This window comes from Hemitrygon akajei, chromosome 26 (assembly GCF_048418815.1).
Source record: "Hemitrygon akajei chromosome 26, sHemAka1.3, whole genome shotgun sequence".
NCBI lineage: Eukaryota > Metazoa > Chordata > Chondrichthyes > Myliobatiformes > Dasyatidae > Hemitrygon > Hemitrygon akajei.
The window spans coordinates 16,096,720-16,121,358 of record NC_133149.1 but is presented as its reverse complement, the minus strand read 5'-3'; the positions used below and the strand labels follow the sequence as shown (position 1 = coordinate 16,121,358).

Sequence of the window (24,639 nt, the reverse complement as noted above, 5' to 3'; positions counted from 1 at the left end):
AAGTCGGCAAAGGACAATCAAACTAAAAGGTGAGGGTGTGGCAGATGTGATAGTTTAACTTTAAGTCATCACCATGGCAAAAGTGAGCAAAGCAACAAGACACAAGGTGGTTATTCTGCATTAGCAAAATCTTTCCCAAGCAGAAATTTTTATGACAGACAGGAGTTTCAAGATGTGCTGTCCAAGCTCTTCTGAAGAACTGAAGAAGCACAAAGAAATGGGAAAGGCTGAGGACCAGAAACACTATGGTCGGCCACAGAAACTGAGTACATCAGATGAGAGATGCATCACACTGATGTCCCTTCTAAATTGGAAGAAGTCTAGCACTGCTATCACCTTCACCTCACAGAAACCACTGGAACCCAAGTACACCCTTTTACAGTCCAGAGAAGTCTTGTTAGAAGTGATCTACATGGAAGAGTTACTGCCAAAAAAAATTCCTTCGAAGTTGAAACAAAACCAAGGGACTCACCTACGCACAAAAACACAAGGACTGGGGTGCTGAACAAAGGCAGCAAGTACTCTGGACTGATGAGTCAAAATTTAAAATTTTTGTCTCAAACAGGAGGCAGTTTGGCTATAGAAGAGCTGGAGAGTGCCACAAGGGTGAGTGTCTGCAGCCAACAGTGAAGCACGGCAGAGGTTCCCTACAGGTTTGAGGCTACATTTCTACAAATGGAGTTGGTGATCTGTTCAGAATTAATGGAATCCTCAATGTTGAGAAGTAAAGCAGATTCTCATTCATCACACAATACCAAGGTGGATGTGTCTGATCAATCCCAACTTCATTCTGCAACAAAACGATAACCCCAACACACATGGCCAAGGTCAAAGAATGATGTGAAAAGAGCAGGGAGTTCTGCAACAGATGGTATGGCCTCCACAGAGCCCTTTTCTCTACATTTTGGATGCTGTCTGAGGTTACCTGGAGAGATGGCCAAAGTCTGCAGAAGAACTGTGGCAAGTTCACTAAGATGCTTGGAACAGCATACCAGTTTTATTTTCTTCTAAAACTGCACGACAATGTGTCTAAGAGAATTAATGCAATTTTAAAGGCAAGGTGTGATCACACCAAATATTGATTTGATTTACTTTTTTTTTACTGTTCACTGTTCTATATAGTAAAATTTTTGATATTTAGTAACTTTTCATTATTTTTGAAAGCATCTTTGCTTTACAGATTTTTTTAACATGTGCCTAATACTTTTGCACAGTACTGTATGTTGTCTCCACACTCCCAGTCCTGATGCAGGATCTCAACTTGAAATATTGGCCATCCCATTTTGAGTTTTCCCACAATTTTCTGTTTGGCTCTAGCACCTGCAGTCTCTTATATCCTTCATTCTCGTCTTAGTCTCTGATATCCAGCCTAAGTTAACATTCTCATCCTGCCTCTCAGTCCATGATAAGAATTTATCCCTCCCCTGCTTCTGGTTGCCCGGTGAACCTATGAGAAAACATGATAGAACAAGTCACAGTGGCAAGGAACAGTAATACTGACCAGTAGTAATGTTGGGATTACTGCCTGTGCCACGTGACAGTGAGTATAGGAATAGAGTGAGTTGGAGGATAAATGTGTGGCTGAGGGATTGGAGCAGGGGGCAGGGACTCAGATTTCTGGATCATTGGGACCTCTTAGGGCAGGTGTGACCTGTACAAAAAGGACGGGTTGCACTTGAATCCGAGGGGGACCAATATCCTGACAGGGAGGTTTGCAAAAGCTATTGGGGAGAATTTAAACTAGAATTGCTGGGGGGTGGGAAGAATTGAAGAGACGGAGGAAGACAGAAAGCTTGTAGGCAGTATGAGAGGGAGGATAGGCAGGTGATAGGGAAGGGATGCACTCAGACTAATGGTTTGAGAGGTGTCTATTTTAATGCAAGGATTATTATGAACAAAGTGGATGAGCTTAGAGTGTGGATCAGTACATGGAGCTATGATGTTGTGGCCTTTACGGAGACTTGGATGGCTCAGGGGCAGGAATGGTTACTTCAAGTGCCAGACTTTAGATGTTTCAGAAAGGACAGGGAGGGAGGCAAAAGAGGTGGGGGTGTGGCACTGCTGATCAGAGATAATGTCACGACTGCAGAAAAGGATTAAGTCATGGAGAGATTGTCTACTGAGTCTCTGTGGGTGGAAGTTAGAAACAGGAAGAGGTCAATGACTCTATTCGGTGTTTTCATAGACCACCCACTCAATAGTAATAGGGAGATCGAGGAGCAGATAGAGAAACAGATTCTGGAACGGTGCAGTAATAACAGGGTTGTCATGATGGGGGATTTTAATTTCCCAACTATCGATTGACATCTCCCTAGAATGAGGGGTTAAGATGGGGTGAAGTTTGTTAGGTGTGTTCAGGAAGGTTTCTTGACACAGTATGTAGATAAGCCTACAAGAGGAGAGGCTGTAATTGATCGGGTGTTGAGAAATCAACCCGGTCAGGTGTCAGGTCTCTCAGTGGGAATGCATTTTGGAGACAGTGATCACAGTTCTATCTCCTTTGTCATAGCATTGGAGAGGGATAGGAGCAGACAAGATAGGAAAGCGTTTAATTGGAGTAAGGAGAAATATGAAGCTATCAGGCAGGAACATGGAAGCAAAAATTGGGAACAGATGCATAAATTGTTCTCAGGGAAATATATGGCAGAAATGTGGCAAATGTTCAGGGGATATTTGTGTGGTGTTCTGCACAGGGATGTTCCAATGAGACAGGGAAAGGATGGTTGGGTACAAGAACCATGGTGTACAAAAGCTGTTGTAAATCTAGTCAAGAAGAAAAGAAAAGCTTACAAAAGATTCAAAAAAACTTGGTAATGATAGAGATCTATAAGATTATAAGGCGAGCAGGAAGGAGCTTAAGAATGAAATTAGTAGAGCCAGAAGGGGCCATGAGAAGGCCTTGGCGAGCAGGATTAGGAAAACCCCAAGGTATTCTACGTATGTGAAAAGCAAGAGAATAAGACATGAGAGAATAGGACTTGTCAAGTGTGACAGTGGAAAAGTGTGTATGGAACCGGAGGAGGTAGCGGAGGTACTTAATGAATACTTTGCTTCAGTATTCACAACGGAAAAGGATCTTGGCGATTGTAGGGATGACTTACAGCAGACTGAAAAGCTTGAGCATGTAGACATTAAGAAAAAGGATGTGCTGGAACTTTTGGAAGTACAGAGGAGATGTTGGGGTAAGTGTTTTCTGCAGAGAGTGGCGAGTGCACGGAATGGGCTGCTGGCAACGGTGGTGGAGGCAGATACAATAGGGTCATTTAAGAGACCCCTGGATAGGTACATGGAGCTTAGAGAAATAGAGGGCTATGGGTAACCTGAAGTAATTTCTAAGGTAGGTACATGTTCGGCACAGCATTGTGGGCTGAAGGACCTGTATTGTGCTGTAGGTTTTCTATGTTTCTGTGTTTTCTTTCTATGTAACTGGACTATTGCATGCACCATGTTTGTCTGCGTCTCTGTTAAACAGGAGACTTGCACTCTTGACTAAGCTGAAGAAGCATCATTTAGAGGGCGTATTGGGAGATGGTGTCAAAAACTAACAGAAGGAGAAGTTGCTTTCATGAAAGCATAAAAGAATGTCTTAGTCAGAGTACAGCAGAACTCTTGGCAGAGCTTGGACTAATTAATGCAAGGTGGATGAGCTGTTGTCAACAACTAGATTTTATGAAGGAGCTTAAGGTAAAGGAATCCTCTTTATACTGAATATCTGAAAAATAATTGGTATCTTCTTTGATATTTTTTGGCTACCTTACCTTTCATATTCCATCTTTTTACTCCTAATGGTTTTTGTTACCTTCTGTTAGTTTTTAAAAGCTTCCCAATTCTCTATCTTCCCACTAATTATTGCTGTATTATATCCTCTCTCTTTTGATTTTATGCTGACTTTTATTCCCTTGTCACCCGTGTTTGCCTCATCCTCCCTTTAGAATACTTTATCTTTGGGATATAACTGCGCTTACCAAATTGGCACCTCTCATGCCTCTGTAATTCCACTGTAATACTCGTATTGCAATGTATGGATCTATTTCTTTATGAGCAATGTCTACATATGGGCTGATAACTTACCTATGTGCACTGATCTGTTGTCTATGCATGAGCATTGCTCCCTTTCTCCCTGCAATGTGAATACACCAGTTAAAGCCATCTCCCATGTGCAGTGCTTTTATTTTAATTGATATGCAGGTGTACAGACACAACAAATTGGTGACGAGTACAAAATTGAAAGTTGGCGAATATCACCAGCTGCACCAACAGTTATGGGGAGACAGCGAGAGGAAAGAGTTCATCAGTACAGAGAAAGTAGTCACAGCCACTCTCAAAGGACGCGTGAGTAACTGCATAGTACGCAGTGAAGGATGCGCAACCAGCAAAGTTAAAGTGAAAATAACGTGACGATGGCCTAAGTCAGGAAATTTGATAGTGCTAATGAGGACTGGGAATTATATATCAAGAAGGTTGAACTGTATTGTAATGCGAACGATGTAGATGAGGAGAAGAAAGTATCCACATTTCTCAGCTTAATAGGTGCTAAAACGTCCAGGCTTTTGCACAACTTAGCAACTCCTGAAAAGCCGGCAAGCAAGACATTCATTGAAATTGTTACAACTTTACAAAATCACTTGAGGCCTAAACAGCTGGCAATAGCTGAGAGCTTTAGATTTAACAAAAGGAACCAAACAAAGGATGAAAGTTTTGCTGAAAATGTTGCAGAACTGTGCAAACTTTCCCAATGCTGTGACTTTAGAGATAGACTTTCTGGTGCATTAAGGGACAGGCTTGTATGTAGCATGCATAGTCAACGCACTCAAAAGAGGTTACTGTCAAAAAGAGACCAAGCCTTAAATCGGGCATTGAACAGTCTCTATCATTAGAGACTGTAGCCAATAATGCGTCAGAACTACAGAAAAAGAGTTTAGAATACAAAATGTCCCTGAATGGTGCAAAAAGCCAAAAATGTTATCGATGTGGCAAATCCTCCGATGATGTAAGTGACTGTTGGTTCAAAGAAAAAGTTTGCAAAGTGTCACAAAGAATGCCACACAGAGAGTGCACAAGTCAGACAAAAAGCACAACCAAAGAGGAACAACCACACAGAGTGAGAAGTATCAAAGACAAAATGCACTAAGTTACCGAATGTGAAACAGGATCAGACAACACAGAGTCTGACAAAGGTGAGCTGTCATGCCTAGAACTGCGAAGCATTACTAAAGCAGATCACAAAATCATATGGATCACAACAGACGTATCTGGTGTAAAACTGAAAATGAAGCTGGATACAGGGTCAGCTTCCTCTATGATTTCAGAGGCTGACTATAACAGAATTTTTTCTAAGCTACTATTAGAAAAGACCTCAGTGATGAGCACAGGTGAGAAAGTTTCTCCCAAAGGCAAACTGAAAGTGAATGTGCTATATTGAGGCCAAGTGAAGCAGTTAGAGCTATACGTATAGAGAAGTGGAGGGCCAACGCTTTTCGTACATGAATGGTTGAGAAAAATCCAACTAGACTGGCACACAATCAAAGCTCACAGTGTGAAATCAACAGGCAACGGCAGCCCAAATGGTAGCAGTAACCAGAGACTGGCACAGTTGCTTAATACTAATAAGGAGGTGTTTGAGAAGGGGATTGGTAAGCTCAGAGGTGTGAAGGCCAGAAATCAACTGGATGAAACAGCAACACCAAGATTTCGTAAAGCGTGTCCAATACCTTACGCACTATGTCCTTAGGTGGATGCTGGACTTCAGAACTTGGAGGTGTCTGGAATTCACTGCAAGGTTGGGCCACACCTATTGTCCCGATGATCAAGAAGGGAAGACTGGAGCTATTTGCATATGTGGGGGTTTCAAGGTGAGCATCAGCCGGGTGTTGTGTACTGTGCAGTATCCCCTGCCATGAATAGAAGACACTTCTGCATCTTTCCAGGCGGGGAGAGGTTTTGAAAGACTAACTTGTCAGAAGCCTATCTGCAAATGGAGATGGAGGAGTCAAGCAGGAAGTTCCTCACAATCAACACTCACAAGGGACCGTTCCAGTATAATCATCTCACCTTTGGCATCACATCAGCTCCAGCAATTTGGCAAAGAGCAATGGACCAAGTGCTCCAGGATATCCCAGGAACACAATGTTACTTTGATGACATCATCATGACTGGCAAAAGTGATGAAAAGCATCTTCGAAACTTGGTAAAGTGCTTACCAGGCTGAGTGAGTAAGAGAGAAATGTGAGTTTTTCAAGAATGTAACCTCATGTTGTGAACAAGTTATTGACAAGCTTGGCTCACATAAATCACATGAGAAGACTGAAGCAATGCTACAGGGACCCAAACAGGAAAATGTGTCACAGTTTGGGTCATATTTGGGCCTTGTAAATCACTACACCGGTTTCTCCCAAACATTGCTGCAGTGCTGCACCCATTGAATGCTTTGTTGCAGACGGGAGAAAGATGTGAAAGAGCATTCAAAGAAACAAAGAGACGAATAACATCCAATAAACTGCTCAACCATTATGAGCCATCCCTGTCCATCAGATTGGCATGCAATGCATCTCCTTATGGCGTTGGAGCTGTTTTGCAGCACGTTATGAAAGATGGATCAGAAAGCCTGCTTGCGTTTGCTTCAAGATCACTGATGAGCACAACACAACTATATACAGATCAACCAAAAGGCCCTTAATCTAGCATGGGGAATAAAGAAGTTCTACCATTACCTCTATGGATAAAAGTTTATGCTAGCGACAGATCACCAGCCCCTTGTGTCTATTTTCAATCCCAGGAAGGAAATCCCAGTGATGACTGCTATCTGGTTCCAACATTGGACGCTTTTTCTAGGAGCCCACTCTTAAGACATAGAGTTCAAGAGTATTAAACAGCACAGCAATGCTGATGGCTTGTCACATCTTCCACTGTTGGCAACTGAAAAATAATCTTCATTCTATGACTCAGCAGAAGTGTTCCACACCACATTGGTGGACCAGTTGCCAGTAACAAATTCTGAAATACAAAGAGAAGCAAGGAATGACCCAACATTGTCAAAAGTCTGTGAAATCACCATGCAAGGATGCCCAGCTCATGGTAACCCCATGTTTTCAGAGCTCTCAGCGAGATGAGACCGACTGTCGGTATGTCAAAGAACGCTGATGTGTGGATCTCGTGTTGTGGTTCCCTCTAAACTGTGCACCAGAGTGTTAGAGAATCTGCACAAAGGACACCCGGGTACAGTCAAGATGAAGAGTCTCACCCGGAGCTACATGTGATGGCCGGGAATAGATAAACAGATTGAAAACTTGACCAAAAGCTGTTTGTGATGTCAAAAAGTTCAAAATGCATCCCCAAGGGCACCGTTACACCCACTGCTCACCATGGCAAAGAGTATATATTGACTTTGCTGGGACATTTATAGACTCCTTACAATGGATGTTCATTCGTAGTGGCCGGAGGTTCTACCAATTAAGTCAACCACCTCAGCAAAGACTGTCTCCACTCTGAGGACTACCTTCACCAGAAATGGCTTCCCAGAACAAATTGTGAGTGACAATGGACCACAGTACACATCAGATGAATTCCAACTGTTCATGAAAAGAATGGCATCAGGCATTTCAAGTCAGCTCCTCACCACCCAGCAACAAATTGGTTAGCTGAAAGATTTATCCAAACCTTCAAGATGTCCATTAAAGCAATGGACAAGGAGGACAATTCCCTTTTTCTGTATCGGAACTCTGTTCATGCGATGACAAATCAAACATCTGCAATGTTGTTCACGAACAGGAATCTGAGATCTCGCATGGACCTCCTGAAACCAGATCTACGGAGGAAAGTGCAGAATAAACAATTCAACCAGTTGCCAAGTACTGGATGTTCAGCTGAAGAATGCACCTGCATTGACTGAATCCAACGAGATGGACACATACTACAGCCACTGGACCTACCTCTCAGTGATGATCAACAACATGACCCCTGCACCAAAGAACGCTCTTTGACATCTGCCAAACCTGATGCCACTCAACAGCTCCAAAGGTGCTATCCTGAAAGAAACAGAGTGCCACCCAAAATACTAGATCTTTAGTAGAGTGAAGTTAGTTATGGACTGTTATTGTGAAAGCATGTTTCCTTGAATATGGTTTATTAAAGGGAAATTGAATGTTTTGTTACATATACAGTTTTATGTTACATTAATCTAAAGAGGAAGGAAGTGTAATGTATGGATCTATTTCTTTTAGAGCAAGGACTCCTCTTAGAACTAAGTATGGACTGATAATTTACCAATGTGCATAGTTCTGCTGTCTACGCATGTGCATTGATCTGTGCTCTCTCCCTGCAATGTGAATACACCAGTTAAATCATCTCCTGCTTGCGTGCTTTTATTTTCATTGATATAGTTGTATAGGCACAACAAGTACATCTGTCTTTATCTTCTCCCTCTCAAACTGCAGAGTGAATTCTATCATATTGCTGACTTGCAAGGTTTATTTTTAATTTTAAGCTCCCTATCAAATCTGGTTCATTACACAACACACAAACCAAAATTGCTTTCCCCTAGTGGGCTCAACTACAACCTGTCTCAAAAAGCCATCTTGTAGGCATTCTACAAATTCCCTCTCTTGGGATCCAGCACCAAGCTAAATTTCCCAATCTACCTGCATATTGAAATTCTCGATGGCTATCATAATATTGCCCTTTTCTATTTCCTGTTGAAATTTGTATCCCACATCCTGGCTACTGTTCAGGGGCCTGTGTATACCTCCCATCAGGATCTTGTTACCCTTGGAGTTTCTTAACTCCACCCACAGGGATTCTACATCTTCTGATCCTATGTCAACTCTTTCTTAAAATTTGATTTCATTTTTTCCCAACAGAGCCACCCTATCCCCTCTGCATCTTCTGCCCCCTCTGCCTATCTGCCTGTCCTTTCAATACAAGGTGTATTCTTGGATGTTAAGCTGTTAAGGACAAGCCTTTATGTATATTTAAGGCAGAGGTTGATAGATTCTTGATTGGTCAGGGCATGAAGGGATACAGGAGAAGGCAGGAGATTGGGGCTGGGAGGAAAATTGGATCAGCCATGATGAAATGGCAGAGCAGACTCGATGGGCCAAGTGGCCTAATTCTGTTCCTCTATCTTATGGTCTAAAGCTTCCAACTATGATCTTCTTTCAGCCATGTCTCATTGATTTCCATGTCATACCAGCCAATCTCCAACTGCTGTATAAGATCATCCATCTTATTCCATGTACTGCGTGCATTCAAATGTAAGATCTTCAGTCCTGTATTCATCACCCTTTTCAATTTTGCCTCAATGTTACACTCAACTTATCTCACTGACTTCAATTTTACCTCATCATCTCCCTGTCCACCCTACAAACCCACTACACACTGTATCAACTTGTATACCAACTGCTCCATCATGTTCTTAATCTGATGAGAACATATATTGTCAATAATGAGACTTCATTAACACATCACCCATTGGACAAACCTTTAAACAGAGAGACCAGTAGATCACACTTGCATCATTCAGCATTTCTTTCTGATGAATGTGACTTGGCTGCCAGCCGGCTGGGTTGCTGGACTCTGTAGGGAGCTGCTGCTGTTCACCTTCTCTCAGAGAAGGTAGACCCAAGATTCTGCAGGCACACTTAAGGCCAGTGTGCCTATCGATCTGCTGTAATGGATTTCCCATGGAGACCACCAGTGAACTCCCTGTGTTCTGGGAATCCTCTGCATTGTACTAAGAGCCCAGTTCTCTCTCTCTAAGCCTACAGTGGCCATGCTAGGAATCTAGGTCCTTCATCCACAGCGCCTTCTCTTCAATGCAGGTTCTCCACCTGGAGAGCAGGATGGAGAAAGATGGTTGGACGTTTTAATATTTTGAATTAAATCTTTAATTTCTATGTTGGTTTTACTGTTTTGATAGGCCATGCATTGAGTACACACTGTGAGAGGGAGTTCGCTGTAAAGAAATGTGAGTTCATCCACTCTGGAATGATATTTATTTTAATACTTATTTCAATTTTTAAAGCAAATTTAACAGTCTTACAACTCTTGAATATCAGGCAATGTTAATAAACTGTTCCAAGTCTTCTTACATTTTAATGGGCTGGGCACTAAGCCACGCTTCTGTCAAAGTTTGCCAAGTGTTCTGGCAAAGTAGCTCAATGCTCCTCACCTGAGAATGAGTCATGGCTGCACATACACACAGCAAGAGTGGGGAGCCAATGTGGTCACCCACTGTATCTAGTCTAGGAAAGTACGGGGTGAAGATGGGTAGGAGACACAAAGCTGAATCCTGACCAATTCAGCTCCATGATTTATTGTGGGTGAGATTATGTACAGTACAAATACTCTGCATTATGACAGAGGATTATAAAAAGTTTATAGTACTGTATTACCGTTGATAAATTGTCTACCTCCTCAGCCCCAATTCTGTACAACCCAAAAATTCAAATCAATAAAAAACAAATAAAATATTCAAAACTAAGCATCACTTTTATCTGCTGAAATTATTGAAACCTGATTATTGATTCTGTTGAACTTGTCTGAGAGCAGTAAGGGTTATGTAGCATCCAGGTTCTTCCAATAACTCCAAATCTGATGGGGCTACATTGAACTGAACTAAACTGAACATTCCTAGACTGCTTCAAGGACTCTGCGGTTTGATGCTTAACATTCTGTGTGTTATTTGCTCATTTTTTGCTGTTTGCCCAATATGTTCTTTTTTTGTATATTTGATGTTTTCTTTGAGTGGGTTCCATGGTGTTTCTTTGTTTCATGCCTGCCTGTGGGAAGACGAATCTCAGGGTCGCATACTGTATACATACTTCAATAATAAATGCATTTTGAATCTTTGAATGTGTGCTACTGGAGAAGCTGTACCCAAGATAAGAAAATTATCAATAAAACCAAAGAACCGATTGTTGACTTTAGAAAAGGGAAGGAGGGCAAATGCATGCAAGTTTACATTGGGGGAATCATTGGTGGAAAGAGACAGCAGCTTTACAATCCTGGGCGTTAAAACATCAGATGATCTGTTCTGAGCCGAGCACATGGATGCAAGCGCTAGGAAGGCATGCCAGTCTCTGTACTGTACTTTCTTAAGAGGTTAAGGATATTTGGAATGAAAAAAAAATACCCTAACAAACTTCTACAGATGTATTGTTGAAAGTATCCTGATCAGTTGCATCATGGTCTGGTATGGAAATTCAAATACACAGGAATGTAAGAGGTTGCAGAAAATACAGTCGACTTTGTCCAAAAAATCATGGACACATCACTCCCCACCATCTGCAGTATCTTCATGAGATGTTACCTCAAGAAGGCAACGTCTATCATCAAAGGTCTCCACCATCTGGGCCATGCTTTCTTCTCACAGCTACCATTGAGCAGGAGGTACATCTGCTTGAAGTCCCACATCACTAGCTTCAAGGACAGCTGCTTCCCTTTAACGAGTTAATTCTTCAACCAACCAGCACAACCCTAATCACTACCTCAGTATAGAACACTATGGTCACTTTGATCACATTACACTAAAATGGGCTTCATATTTGTTTTTTTTCCCTAATTGTGTTCTTTCTAGTAAAAATTGAGTACAATTTATGCTTAATTTATGATTTCCTTGTGAACATTTTGTTCCAGTCTTCAATGTCAGGATGACGGAAAACCTGTAGAAGGAGCATTGACAGGATAAAGCACTTGGGAGGAATACAACGATGTACTGCATTATTTTCTGGCAAGAAGTCTGACAAGTAAAACAGATGAATGGAGAATGTTAAGACATGGGAAGATGATACTGGTGCCATCATAGAGATGTGGTTGACTAGCAACTCATCATTCCAGAGTAAAACTCTTCAGTGTTGGTGGGGTATCTGTAAAAATTGAGGGGGCATTGCAAAAATAATGAGGAGTCCTTCACTGCAGTAATGAGGGAGGATACCTTGGAAGGTTCTTCGAATGAGGATGAAAACTGGAAATGACAAGCGGCAATCACTTTGCTGTGGGCCTACACCTAGTCAGTAGCAGATAGGGCAGCAGATATGTAGGTAAATTAAAGCGAGGTGGAAGAATAAAGGAGTACTAATTGGAAGAGGATGTAAACTTCCCAACATTAACAGGGATAATTTGGAAGGCTTAGAAGGGAGGGACATTTTAAAATATGCCAAGGAAGTTATTTTGCATCATTACACAGATAGTCCTGATGGAGGGAGAATACAGGACATCATTTCTTGGAACATAGGAGTGGAAGGAATTTCAGTGGGAGAGCATTGCAGAGATGATTATAACACGGTAAGTTTTAAGGACATTGGGAAGAAGATAAATACAAACCAGAAATTAAGTTCCAAATAGTGCATATCTGTTACAAAATGATAAGACAGGAGCTGGCAACTGTGTCGTGGCAGCAACACCTTACAGGTAAATCTACAGGTGACCAGTGAGAGTCATTCAAAAGTGAGATAGTGATGGCTCCAGGATAATGCATTCTTCTTAGGATGAATCAGTCCAAGGTTTTCAAAGACTATTAAGAGTTGGATAAAGGAAAGTAAAATTAGCTTATGGCTGATACAGATCTGAAAGTACGATAGGTCCTCCAGGACAATGGAATGTGCAGTGGGTAATTCAGAGGGTCATGAGGAAACACAAATATCATTGACAAACAAGATGAATAAATATTTTAAAGCCTTTTATAAGTATAGTAATGGAATAAAATAATCAGGAAAGAAATTAGACCTTGACAATTAAGAACCAAAATGTGCATGAAGGCAGATGATGTAGGTGTCCATGCATTCATTATGGACAAGAACAGATGAAGGGTGATGGCTGAATTCTACAACAAATTGCTATTGAAATGGAGAAAACAGACGTAAAAGTGGATAAATTGTCAGGGCGGAAATGCATCTCAGGCTGACATGAGAAGCAAGGGAAGACAGCTGGGGTTCTATCAGAGGTTTTTAAATCTTCACTGGCAATTGATGAAGTGCCAGAAGACCGGAGGGCAGCAGCAATAAGCTAGGTAACTACAAGCCAGTTAGTTTAATGACAGTGGATGGTAGATTACTGCATTAAATTCCATCCGAGAAACAGGATAAAATGCTCTCAGAATTATAGTCAAAGAACACTATAGCACAGAAACAAGGCAAGGCAAGTTTATTTGTATAGCACTTTTCAAATACAAGGAAGTTCAAAATGCTCTATATAAAACAAGATATAAAAATCATACATCAAATTTCAGACAATATAAAGGGAATAAAATCACACATAAAAATAAAGAAATAGAAGTTACAGTGTAGGAGATCCTAATTAAAAGCTACAGCGAAAAGAAAAGTTTTAAGCCTTGATTTAAAAGAGCTTAAAGTTGGAGCAGACTTCAGATCCTCTGGAAGGCTATTCCAGATATATAGAGCATAGGAACTAAAAGCTGCTTCACCATGTTTAGCTTTGACCCTGGGGACGGTAAGCAGAACTGCCCCAGACAACCTGAGAGCTCAGGAAGGTTCATAATGCAGCAAGAGATCGGAGATGTATTTTGGCCCGAGACCATTCAGTGCTTTATAAACCAGTAGTATTATTTTAAAGTCAATCCTCTGATGGACAGGAAGCCAGTGTAGTGATTGAGAACTGGTAATTTTCGACATGGTGTCCCTGTTCATGAGGGTTCCCATTAAGGACAGCTTGGTCCTCCTGCGGTCAATGTTTGATAAGGGTTCCATTGTCCTTTTTGAACATACCCTTACATCAACATACTTCCTCTTGAATGGGAACTACTATGAACAAACGGGCTTGGTGGCCATGGGATCACCCTTGTTGCCGGCTATTACTAATTTCTACATGGAGGACTTTGAGAAGAGGGCACTGAGCTCATCTCCCTTATAGATAGATAGATAGATAGATAGATAGATACTTTATTCATCCCCATGGGGAAATTCAACATTTTTTTCCAATGTCCCATACACTTGTTGTAGCAAAAACTCATTACATACAATACTTAACTCAGTAATAATATGATATGCATCTAAATCACTAACTCAAAAAGCATTAATAATAGCTTTAAAAAAAGTTCTTAAGTCCTGGCAGTTGAATTGTAAAGCCTAATGGCATTGGGGAGTATTGACCTCTTCATCCTGTCTGAAGAGCATTGCATCGACAGTAACCTGTCGCTGAAACTGCTTCTCTGTCTCTGGATGGTGCTATGTAGAGGATGTTCAGGGTTTTCCATAATTGACCGTAGCCTACTCAGCGCCCTTCGCTCAGCTACCGATGTTAAACTCTCCAGTACTTTGCCCACGACAGAGCCCGCCTTCCTTATCAGCTTATTAAGACGTGAGGCGTCCTTCTTCTTAATGCTTCCTCCCCAACACGCCACCACAAAGAAGAGGGCGCTCTCAACAACTGACCTATAGAACATCTTCAGCATCTCACTGCAGACATTGAATGACGCTAACCTTCTAAGGAAGTACAGTCGACTCTGTGCCTTCCTGCACAAGGCATCTGTGTTGGCAGTCCAGTCTAGCTTCTCGTCCAACTGTACTCCCAGATACTTGTAGGTCTTAACCTGCTCCACACATTCTCCATTAATGATCACTGGCTCCATATGAGGCCTAGATCTCCTAAAGTCCACCACCATCTCCTTGGTCTTGGTGACATTGAGACGCAGGTAGTTTGAGTTGCACCATATCACAAAGTCCTGTATCAGTTTCCTATACTCCTCCTCCTGTCCATTCCTGACACACCCCACTATGGCCGTGTCATCAGCGAACTTCTGCACATGGCAGGACTCCGAGTTATATTGGAAGTCAGATGTGTACAGGGTGAACAGGACCGGAGAGAGTACGGTTCCCTGTGGCGCTCCTGTGCTGCTGACCACTGTGTCAGACCTACAGTCTCCCAACCGCACATACTGAGGTCTATCTTATGTCCCAAGTGCTTCTTCAGATACATCGATGGCACCGTCATAATGTGGCCTCGTGGACTCCAGGCACTCCCAACAGTTCCACGAACATCCTAACAACATACATCCAAACATTCAATTTACTGTGAAGATGGAGAAAAATGGTTGCCTCCCATTCCTGGACATTCTAATATGATGGAAACCGGATGGTAGCCTTGAACATGGCATCTATCGGGGACCCACTCATATGGACTTGTACCTCAACAATAACAGTCACTATCATGCCTCCCAATGTAGAGTGGTTCTTTCTACATTGATTAACTGTGCAAAAACTATTTCAGACCTGGAGTGTCTCCCCAAGGAGATAAAATGATTACGCACAGCTTTCCTACAGAATTGGTACAAGGTGAAGAAAATCAATGGAAAAACCAGGAAACCTAACAACGAGGAGGAACTTGTAGCTACCTCCTGTCTTCCCTATATTTCCACAGTTTCTGGAAGGATTGCCAGGATCCTGAAGAAATATCAGATTAATACCATCTACAAACCCATAAGGAGGCTCAAATAACAGCTTATGTGAGTCAAAGATGGCCATCTGTACCTACTTCCAAGCACCTTAAAACTGTGCCCTCTTGTGTTAGCCATTTCAGCCCTGGGAAATAGCTTCTGACTGTCCACACGATCAATTATTACCAATCCGTACAGATTGTGGTCTTCCAGTTAGGAACCCGAGGTTCCATTTGCAGTGGGAGGTACGAAGGCCCAGGTTCTGTCACTTATCAGTCAAGATGTAGGAATAATGTTGTTAAATCTGAGCTATAACCAGCAAACGGCATCCTGACATAGGTGTTTGTATGTCCAGGTGATCTAAGGCTGTGTGAAGAGCCATTGAGATCGTATCTGCCATAGACCTATTGTGGCGATCGACAAATTTCAGTGGGTCCAGATCTTTGCTGAGGCAGGAGTTCAGTCTCGCCATGAGCAACCTCTCAAAGCATTTCATCACTGTAGGTGTGAGTGCTACCGGGCAATAGTCATTGAGGCAGCTCACACTACTCTTTTTGGACACTGGTATTGAAGCTTTGAAGCAGGTGGGAACTTCCGACCACAGTGGTGAGAGGTCGAAAATGTGCAACACCTGAAGCGCCCAGCAGGCGATGCTGACTCCTCCAAGAGCGATGATGTCATCTGTCTGGGTGGAGATCCTCACCCCTAATCACTGGGAGGGATCTCAATTGGATTATGAGACACACTTGAGACTGACTGAGAGGTGTTTAAGGCTGGTGGCTGCATCTACCAGTTGCGCAGTATTGATACTCACTCTGTTTGTAAGAATCAACAGCTAGAGTTATCATTCTCTGTGTTGGCACTGAGAAAAAGCTTACATGGGATCTAGCCTTTGGAAAGTCCCCTTTTGCTTTGTGGATTGACTTTTCCAATTTTCTCCTAAAGCCTTGGATCTTGTGAGACAGCTTATCTGAAGCCTTTTCGTTATATCCTCTGTGAACTCTTTGCCTGTGTATTATAGTTTGAATCTGAATAAGTGAGTGTGGCAAGATAGTTGTACTGAGCACTTCTGACTGTTGAAGTAAAGTCTGAAGTCATTGTCTCTGCAATTGTGCTCCGACTTATCTGCGTCATTACAAAATGTCCTTGAACACTCCTGCCAGTTGGTTGGCACAAGTTTTCAGAGTCTTACCAGGTACTCCATCAGCCCTGCCACCTTGTGAGGGTTCACCCTGCTGAAAGACTGCCTCATATTGGCCTCCGGGAGAGAGATTGCAGGTTCACTGGGTGCAGCAGGGATCTTCACAGCTGTAGCTATATTCTCCATTTCAAAGTGGGCATAGAAGGTGTTGAATTCATCTGGTAGTGAAGCATCGCTGCCATTAATGCAACTGGGTTTCACTTTGTAGGAAGTAATGTCCTGCAAACGCTGCCAGAGTTGACATGTATCAGATGTCACCTCCAACCTTGCTTGGAATTGTTCCTTAGCTCTTGAAATAACCTTCTGCAAGTCATACCTGATTTTCTTGTACAGACCTGGGTCACCAGACTTGTATGTCACAGACCTAGCTTTCAGCAGGCAATGTACCTCCTGGTTCATCCACGGCTTCTGGTTTGGGAATGTGCAGTAAGTCTTTGTAGGCACACACTCATCCACACAGGTTTTAATGAGTTGGTACCAACCGTGGCATATTCATCCAGATTCGAAGATAAATCCCTGAATACAGCCCAGTCCACCGATTCAAAGCAGTCCTGTAAGTGCTCCTGTGCTTCCCTTGTCCATACATTTCTTGGTCCTCACTGCTGGTGCTGTAGTCTCCAGTCCCTGTCTATACTCAGGGAGTAGAAATACAGCCGAGTGATCTGATTTTCCAAAGTGTGGGCGTGGAATAGCACAGTTAGTACTCTTGATCTTGGTGTAACTGTGATCCAGTGTGTTGTTTCCTCTGGTACTGCAAGTGATTTGTAAATGGTAATTATTTAGTGACTTTTTCAGGCTGGCCTGGTTAAAATTCCCCAAAATGATGGGGAAGGCGTCAGGATGTGCTGTTTCGTGCATGTTGATTCCATTGTTCAGATAATCTAGAGCCTGTTTGACATTGGCCTGAGGTGGAATGTACACCGCTACCTAAATAATCACTGAGATCTCCTGCCGCAGGTAAAATAGCTGACACTTCATTATGAGATGTTCCAGGTCTGGTGAGCGGAATAGGGACATCGCTAACACATTTGTGCACCAAGAGGATCATGAGATGTGTACCTCCACCTCTGCTTTGAGAAGCTCGACAGTCCTGTCCTGCCAGTGTATAGTGAACCCACCAATCTGAATTGCTGCTTCTGGTATGGAAGGGGTTAACCAGGATTCTGTGAAGCAGAGGTCGCACGCTGTTCTAACGTCCCTCTGATACAGCACCCTAGCTCTGAGATCATCAATTTTATTTACTGGAGACCGTACGTTTGCCAGCAATATAGTCGGCACTAAGAGTTGAACCCCTCTTTTTTACTTGAACGCGCTTGTAGCCCGAACCAGCAATCACGTTTCCTTCGAGGAGTCTGAGGAGAAATGCGGTCACAATAGGCATTATTTCTGCCAGTTTTAAGCAGTGATAGATTGTTCAATCGCATTAAAATGTCTTTATTAACTGCACAGACCTCTCTGCAGTTTCTGGTGGTCATGGGCTAAGCAGTTGCCATACCCTCAGCCTACGTGCGCAATATAAGCAGGTGGAGAAATGGAAATATTTGAATAGTTATATGAGGCTATATTCATAAAATCTTTCACTGGGTGTTAAACAACCTTGAAGCCAAGGTGAAAGGTGCTCAATTTCTTATCAGAATTGAGTAGAACATAGAAAGCCCATATCCCTTATATTGGCAATGCAGAAAAAGCTAACTTCAGTCTTCTTAGCATCTTTATGCAGCTAAATATCTCAAGGTGATTTGATAGACTGTCAGTAACAAAAATCGATACTAATCCATAAACGGAGATATTAGGGGTGCTGGCCAACACTCAGAAAAAGAGCTAGGCTTTAAGAAATAGATTAAAGAAAGAAAGAGATTTCATTGAAAGTTGATCCTGAGAAGCTGCAACTTGGACCAAATTCCAGAGGCAAGCTGAGCTGAGAGTAACCACTCTGGTCATTAAAGCAACATATGACCCAGTGTGGCTTCAAGGTATCCTGGTAAACTGAAGCCAATCTGAATTAAAGGAATAACACCTTAGTGGCTGGAGTTCCATCTCACATAAAGGAAAATGTTAGACCTCTCTGAACATTTCTATTCTCTTTCCATTTAGATTACAATCCATCTTTTGATTCTTCTTACCTAAATGTATGATACATTAAACTCCATTGCTGGGTTTATCTTCTATCATTCAATCTACCCGCATATATCCCTCGAACATTATTTTTTCTAGCTTCTGGTAGCCACACTGCTCGACCCCACCCTTTTTGCTTTCCCTTATTTCTCTGACTCCTTCTCCCTTTTGCTTTTCTCTCCCAGCCGTCACACCTGCCCATCACCCACACTTTCCTCCCTCTTGTTCCCCATCTCCTTCCCTTCATTCCATGGTCTGCTGTCAGATTCCATTATGTTTAGATCTTTGCCTCTTTTGCCTTTCACCTAGCGACTTCTCCTGTTTTTCCCATCCCCCCACCTACCTTCCCTCCCCCCTCACCTGGATTCACCTATCATCCACCAGCTTGTAATACTCCCTCTCGTCTATTCTTTTATTCCCTGTCTGCCCTCTTTCTTTTCAGTCCTGAAAAGTAAGGCAGTTGCTGTTTCTCGAGATGAATCATCCCAACAACAGGACATCACAGCAGGCAACCCTCAGTTCTGAGTCCCAGTCCCGACCATCTTCAGCTGCTTCCCCAGAAGTGAGGCTCTTCGCTGAAAGCCTCACAGCAACAATTCCTTCCACAGCTCCTCAAAAAGTAAAGCAATCCTTTTGCATTCCACAAGACCTTGATAGTTCAAACATGGACTGATAATTAATAAGTTCAAAGTAAATTTATTATCAATGTACATATATGTCACCATATACATCCCTGACATTTATTTTCTTGCAGGCATACTCAATAAATCCATAATAGAATAGTAACCATAATGGAATCAATGAAAGGCCGCACCAGCATGGGTGCTCAACCAGTGTGCAAAAGACAACAGACTGTGGAAATACAAAAAGAAATAAACAATAATTAATAATAATTAAAAGAAAGAAATATTAATAATAAATAAGCAATAAATATTGAGAACATGAGATGAAAAGTCCTTTAATGTGAGACCATAGGTGGGGGGAACATTTCAGTGATGGGGCGAGTGAAGTTGAGTGAAGTTATCCCCTTTGGTTCAAGAGCCTGATGGTTGAGGGGTAACAACTGTGCCTGAAACTGGTGGCGGGAGTCCTGAGGCTCCCGTACCTTCTTCCTGATGGCAGCAGCAAGAAAAAAGCATGTTCTGGGTGATGACGGTCCTTGATGATGGATGCTGCTTTCCTGCAACAACGCTTTGTGTAGATGTGCTCAATGGTAGGGAGAGCTTTACCTGTGATTGCCTGGTCCATATCCACTACTTCTTGTAGGATTTTCCCTTCAAAGGCATTGGTATTTCCATACCAGGCTGTAGTGCAGCCAGTCAGTATACTCTCCACCACACATCTAAAGAAGTTTGCCTAGGTTTTTACAATGTCATTCCAAATCTTTGCAAATCTCCTCTCCAGTTTAAGCTTTCTGGCAGAGGCTAGCAGGTTTTTATCCAGGATCTCTCTGTATTTAGCAGCATTCATCTTCCCATCAACCCTGACCAGATTTCCAGTCCCTGCAGCTGAAAAGCATCCCCATAGCATGATGCTACCTATACAGTAGGGATGGTGTTACCTGGCTGGTGAGCAGTATCAGATTTACACCACACAGACTGCTTAGTGTTGAGGCCAAAATGTTCCACTTTAGTCTCATCTGACCACAAGACCTTCTTCCACATCTTTACGGTATCTTTTAAGTGATGTTTTGCTAAGTTTTTACAGGCAAGGATATGCTTTCTTTTTAGAGGTACGTGTGGCCCACAAATCTGCTCTGCAATTAAATCATGGCTGATTTATTATCCCTTTCAACCCCATCCCTCTGTCTTCCCCCCACAATCTTTGAAACCCTGACTAATCAGGAACCTATCAAACCCCACTTTGAATATATCAAATGATTTGGCCTCCACAGCCGTCTGTGGCAATGAATTCCACAGATTCACCACCCTCTGGCTCAAAAAAAATTCTTCTCGTCTCTGTTCTAAAGGGACATCCTTCTATTCTGAGGCTGAGGCCTCTAGTCCTAGGAAACCACAGGAAACATCCTCTCTTTGCCCACTCAACCTATCAACTTGATAGGCTTCACCGAGACCCCTTATTCTTTTAAACTCCAGCAACTCCAGGCCCAGAGCCTTTAAACACACCTCATACATTAACCCTTTAATTCATGGAATCAGTCTCATGAACCGCCTCTGGGCTCTCTCCAATGCCCGCACATCCATAAGGGGTGCAGAACTCCCTACTTCCTCAACACTACTTGCCCCTCCACTTATCTTCTTATCATCTGGAAAACTTGGTCACAAAGCTATCAATTCCGTCATCTAAATCATTGACAAATAACATGAAAAAAAGCAGTCCCAACACCAACTGCGGCAGAATCTTGCTAAGCAGCCTCATGTGCAGTGCCTTGTCAAAGGCCTTCTGAAAATCCAAGTCAACAACATCTACTGACTCTCCTTTGTCTACCTTGCCTGTTATTTCCTCACAGAATTCCAACAGATCTGTCAGGCAAGATTTCCCATTACAGAAACCATGCTGACTTTGGCCTACTTTATCATGTGCCTCCACATGCCCTTTAATAATGGATTCCAACATCTTCCCAACCACTGAAGTCAGGCTAACTTCCTTTCTCTGCTTCCCTTCCTTCTTTTTTTTTCCTTCCTTCTTAAGGAGTGGAGTGACATTTGCAATTTCCAGTCCTCCAGAACCATTCCAGAAGCTAGTGATTCTTTTAAGATCATGACCAATGCCTCCACAATCTCTTCAGCCGCCTCTTTCAGAACCCTGGTGTGTAGCCCACCTGGTCCAGACAATTTATCTTCCTTCAGACCTTTCAATTTCCAAAGTACCTTCTCCTTAGTAATAACAACTACACTCACTTCTGTTCCCTGACACACTCACATTAATAATGTATGCAATTCACGTATTTTTATATATAATCTGTAATGAATTACAGGTTATAATTCATAACCTGTAATGAACAAGACCATTTATTCAAACAATATATATAAGATTACTCAAATATTAAATACACAACGGTATCCTCCTTGCAGTGACTTGATGGGCCAAGTGTCCTAATTCGGCCCCTATGCATATGGTCATTTTGAATAATGCTGATGTCATGAAAGGTAATAAGGAAACCTAGGCTCTTTCTTTCGTGATTCACATGTCAACACCAGCCCAAGAAATGGGGTCAGGTCCTCCCCACTGAGTTACATTGCTCATTAACACACAATGGTATTGTCCAGGCTGGGTGTTGGTACGTATACCGGCCAATACAGGGTGCCACTCCTGTGGTGCTGACATCTCACTTAGAGTCTGTTCTCCAGCAACAAGCCCTGAGACTGAGCTGTCCACACCCATGCAAAGGAGCTCATTGTCAATAAACGAGGGAAAATAACTGGAAGCAGGGGACCCAGCTACGACATTTGATTTGTATTCCCCATGCAAAGAGGCAAAGAGTTCAATGCAGCCCCCTTGTAAGTGCCAAACACACCTGGAGGCTTTACCTATCAGCATTCTAATGTTGTGTTTCCCAGCAGGGAGGTTCACCTGATACAAAGATGAATTGCAGTTCAGCCCTGTGACCGTGGTCAGAAGATCTCAGGCTGCTCAAACATAGACTCAACATGTCGAGCAGGTGAGTCATCTCTGAAAGGTCAGCTGTCGGGTACGTGGTTGGGACTGGAGAATGCCCAAATGTGTCTCGCTCCCTGAGTGGCAATCACATGTCAGATTAAGCCTGTTCTAGAAGAGCACCTCCCATGAACTTCCAAGCTTGATCATAGTTTCACCAAGTGCAGCAGAACAGGAATTAGGGTGAGTAGCACATACACCTGGTGCTCTACAAGATCTGTCGTGCGGACGGCGACTGAGGTAAAGAACAACCAGACTCAGCGCTGACTCATTCCAGCCTGTGCACAGTCAATACTCAGAATGGTAAATGCTCTTTGTGTAGGTAGTATGGGCACAGTGGGCTGATGGGCCTACTTCGATGCTGTATGACTCAGTGGCAGTGAGAGATGCCCCAATCCTGTCCCAAGAAATCCCAACAGCCAGTTCAAGCTGGTGGATGTGACTGGGCACTCCTTGCCCACAGTTTTGGCAGACTTATTTTTCAGGTTAGCAGCTGAGCGGACGGCCTCTCAGCTCATGCTCAACAGAAAAGTCGAAGGATCGACACAGAGAATGGGGTGGTAAGCATAGCGAGCTCACTGTCCCGGGGGTGGAAGGAAATTGCTTCACTGAGAGGGGACTCATTTGATGTGGCTCCCAGCACTGGAGTCCACTGGCTGGGATCCATTCTGGAAGGATGCCAGGCCTCACAAGCACAGTTGGCTGACACTCTGCCTGTCCAGATCCTCCCGCATAAGCGTAGCAGCTAGGACAAAAAATGTGACTTGGTGTAATTCATAGAATATCCCTAAATTTTCCTGAAGTGTTAGTTTTCATTGAAATAGTATTGTAGGAGGGAGAATGTGCCACTGTGCCATCAGATTTCTAGGGAACATTTTCCTTTGCTGAATCCTACTCATTTGTGATAAGTATGTGCATAAGTTGCAAACAAATGTCCTTATCCATGTTGATTTTATAAGCTTTGATCCTCTCTTTAAAAAAATCAATCCAACACTTGAGTTTAGTTAAATCCTTAACAGAAATCCATCCTCCTTGGTAAAATCTTCTTACCTGAAAATGGAAGTAATGTAATCGCACCCCTTCAGTACCAATTCTCCAGCCAAATACCTTCAGTGCTGACCTGCTGGGAATACCCAGAATTAATCTCATTCTTCACCTTTATATATAACTAGGGTTTGCCCTGACTGGCTAATTTCAAATTCAACTTTGCATTGAAAAATAATGCTATTCAATGCAAAACAAGAATTTGTACATTAGCATATTATTAATCATTTTAGTTAGCAAGTATCTCCTTATCAAGCCATTGTAGTACATTATAAACAGTACCTGTTATGAAAATGAAGTTTATTCCACACATTTGTTCCTGAATCATGCTTGGAATGGTTGTTAGCCCCCTCAGGGGTGAAGGTTAATGGAACTTAATTTAATTCAATTGCTCTACTTGCAACCAGAACGTGCGGAACTGGGAGGTGGAAACAACCAAATCAATCTCATAATGATGATATTTGCATTTTGAAGGATGTGAATATATTTGCAATAAGTTGGTCCTTTTTCTTGGCCCAAGGACATTCCAGTATATTAAACAACTTTCAAACACGAGGTCTGGTAATGTGATGCATCAAAGTTCCAGTTAAACTCAGTGCTGCTTGCGTGCACTGGGGAGGGGGAGCACGCACAGTTAGAGGGTTAGAATCGCTGCAGGGAAATAGTGCCGCAGCCCGGAGCAACTTCTGGATTTCAAAATGGTATATTCTTCACAAAGTCCATTTAAGAATAATTGTTGCCGAATTTTAACAGCGGGTTGAACACGAGAGGTGAATGGCCAGGGCAATACATCACAGACCTAAACCCCCAGCCCCAAACACAGCTGAAGCCTAACCAAACCTGGTGAAAGAGGCCCAGGAGAAGCCCACCAGTACCAAAACCCCATTAGCTTGCCTGCTAACAGACATTGACTGTGGAACTTTCTTGTATGCTCTGCTCAATCTACTTTAATTGCCCATTCTCTCTCACATGCACTCCCCACCCATGTTGACATTATCCATCGTAAAATCCAAGCCTTTTGACACAAACATGGCATGAACCAGCTTCAGAACCTTCCACAGACACTACAGCTCTCTTAGTTCCCTGTTACACACACTCTCTAAACTCTATCCAATTCCCTTCCCATTTCTATGCGCTAAACCCCATCCATCTCAGCTCACAGTAATAGCCAGAACATTGATTGGCAAGTGCGTTCAGCCGATCCTTTGTTCTAAAAGATGACACAACAGCTTTTAAGTATTAGCTGCTTTAAAATCTTAAACCTTGGAATAACCAA

General features: G+C 42.6%; 1 protein-coding gene across 8 annotated transcripts in view; it reads right to left on the bottom strand.

Moving 5' to 3' along the window:
* Positions 1–23,450, bottom strand: part of LOC140716774 (ATP-sensitive inward rectifier potassium channel 1-like) — an 87,153-nt gene extending 63,703 nt beyond the window's left edge. For 3 of the 8 annotated variants that reach the window (XM_073029636.1, XM_073029645.1, XM_073029644.1), the window contains exon 1: positions 23,370–23,450. The gene's annotated coding sequence lies outside the window, so the exon portion shown is untranslated. Of the gene's footprint in view, positions 1–7,656; positions 7,805–23,369 lie in introns of all 8 variants that reach the window. The other 5 variants (XM_073029635.1, XM_073029642.1, XM_073029646.1 and 2 more) reach the window with 3 other exon arrangements.
* Positions 23,451–24,639: the final 1,189 nt, after the last annotated feature.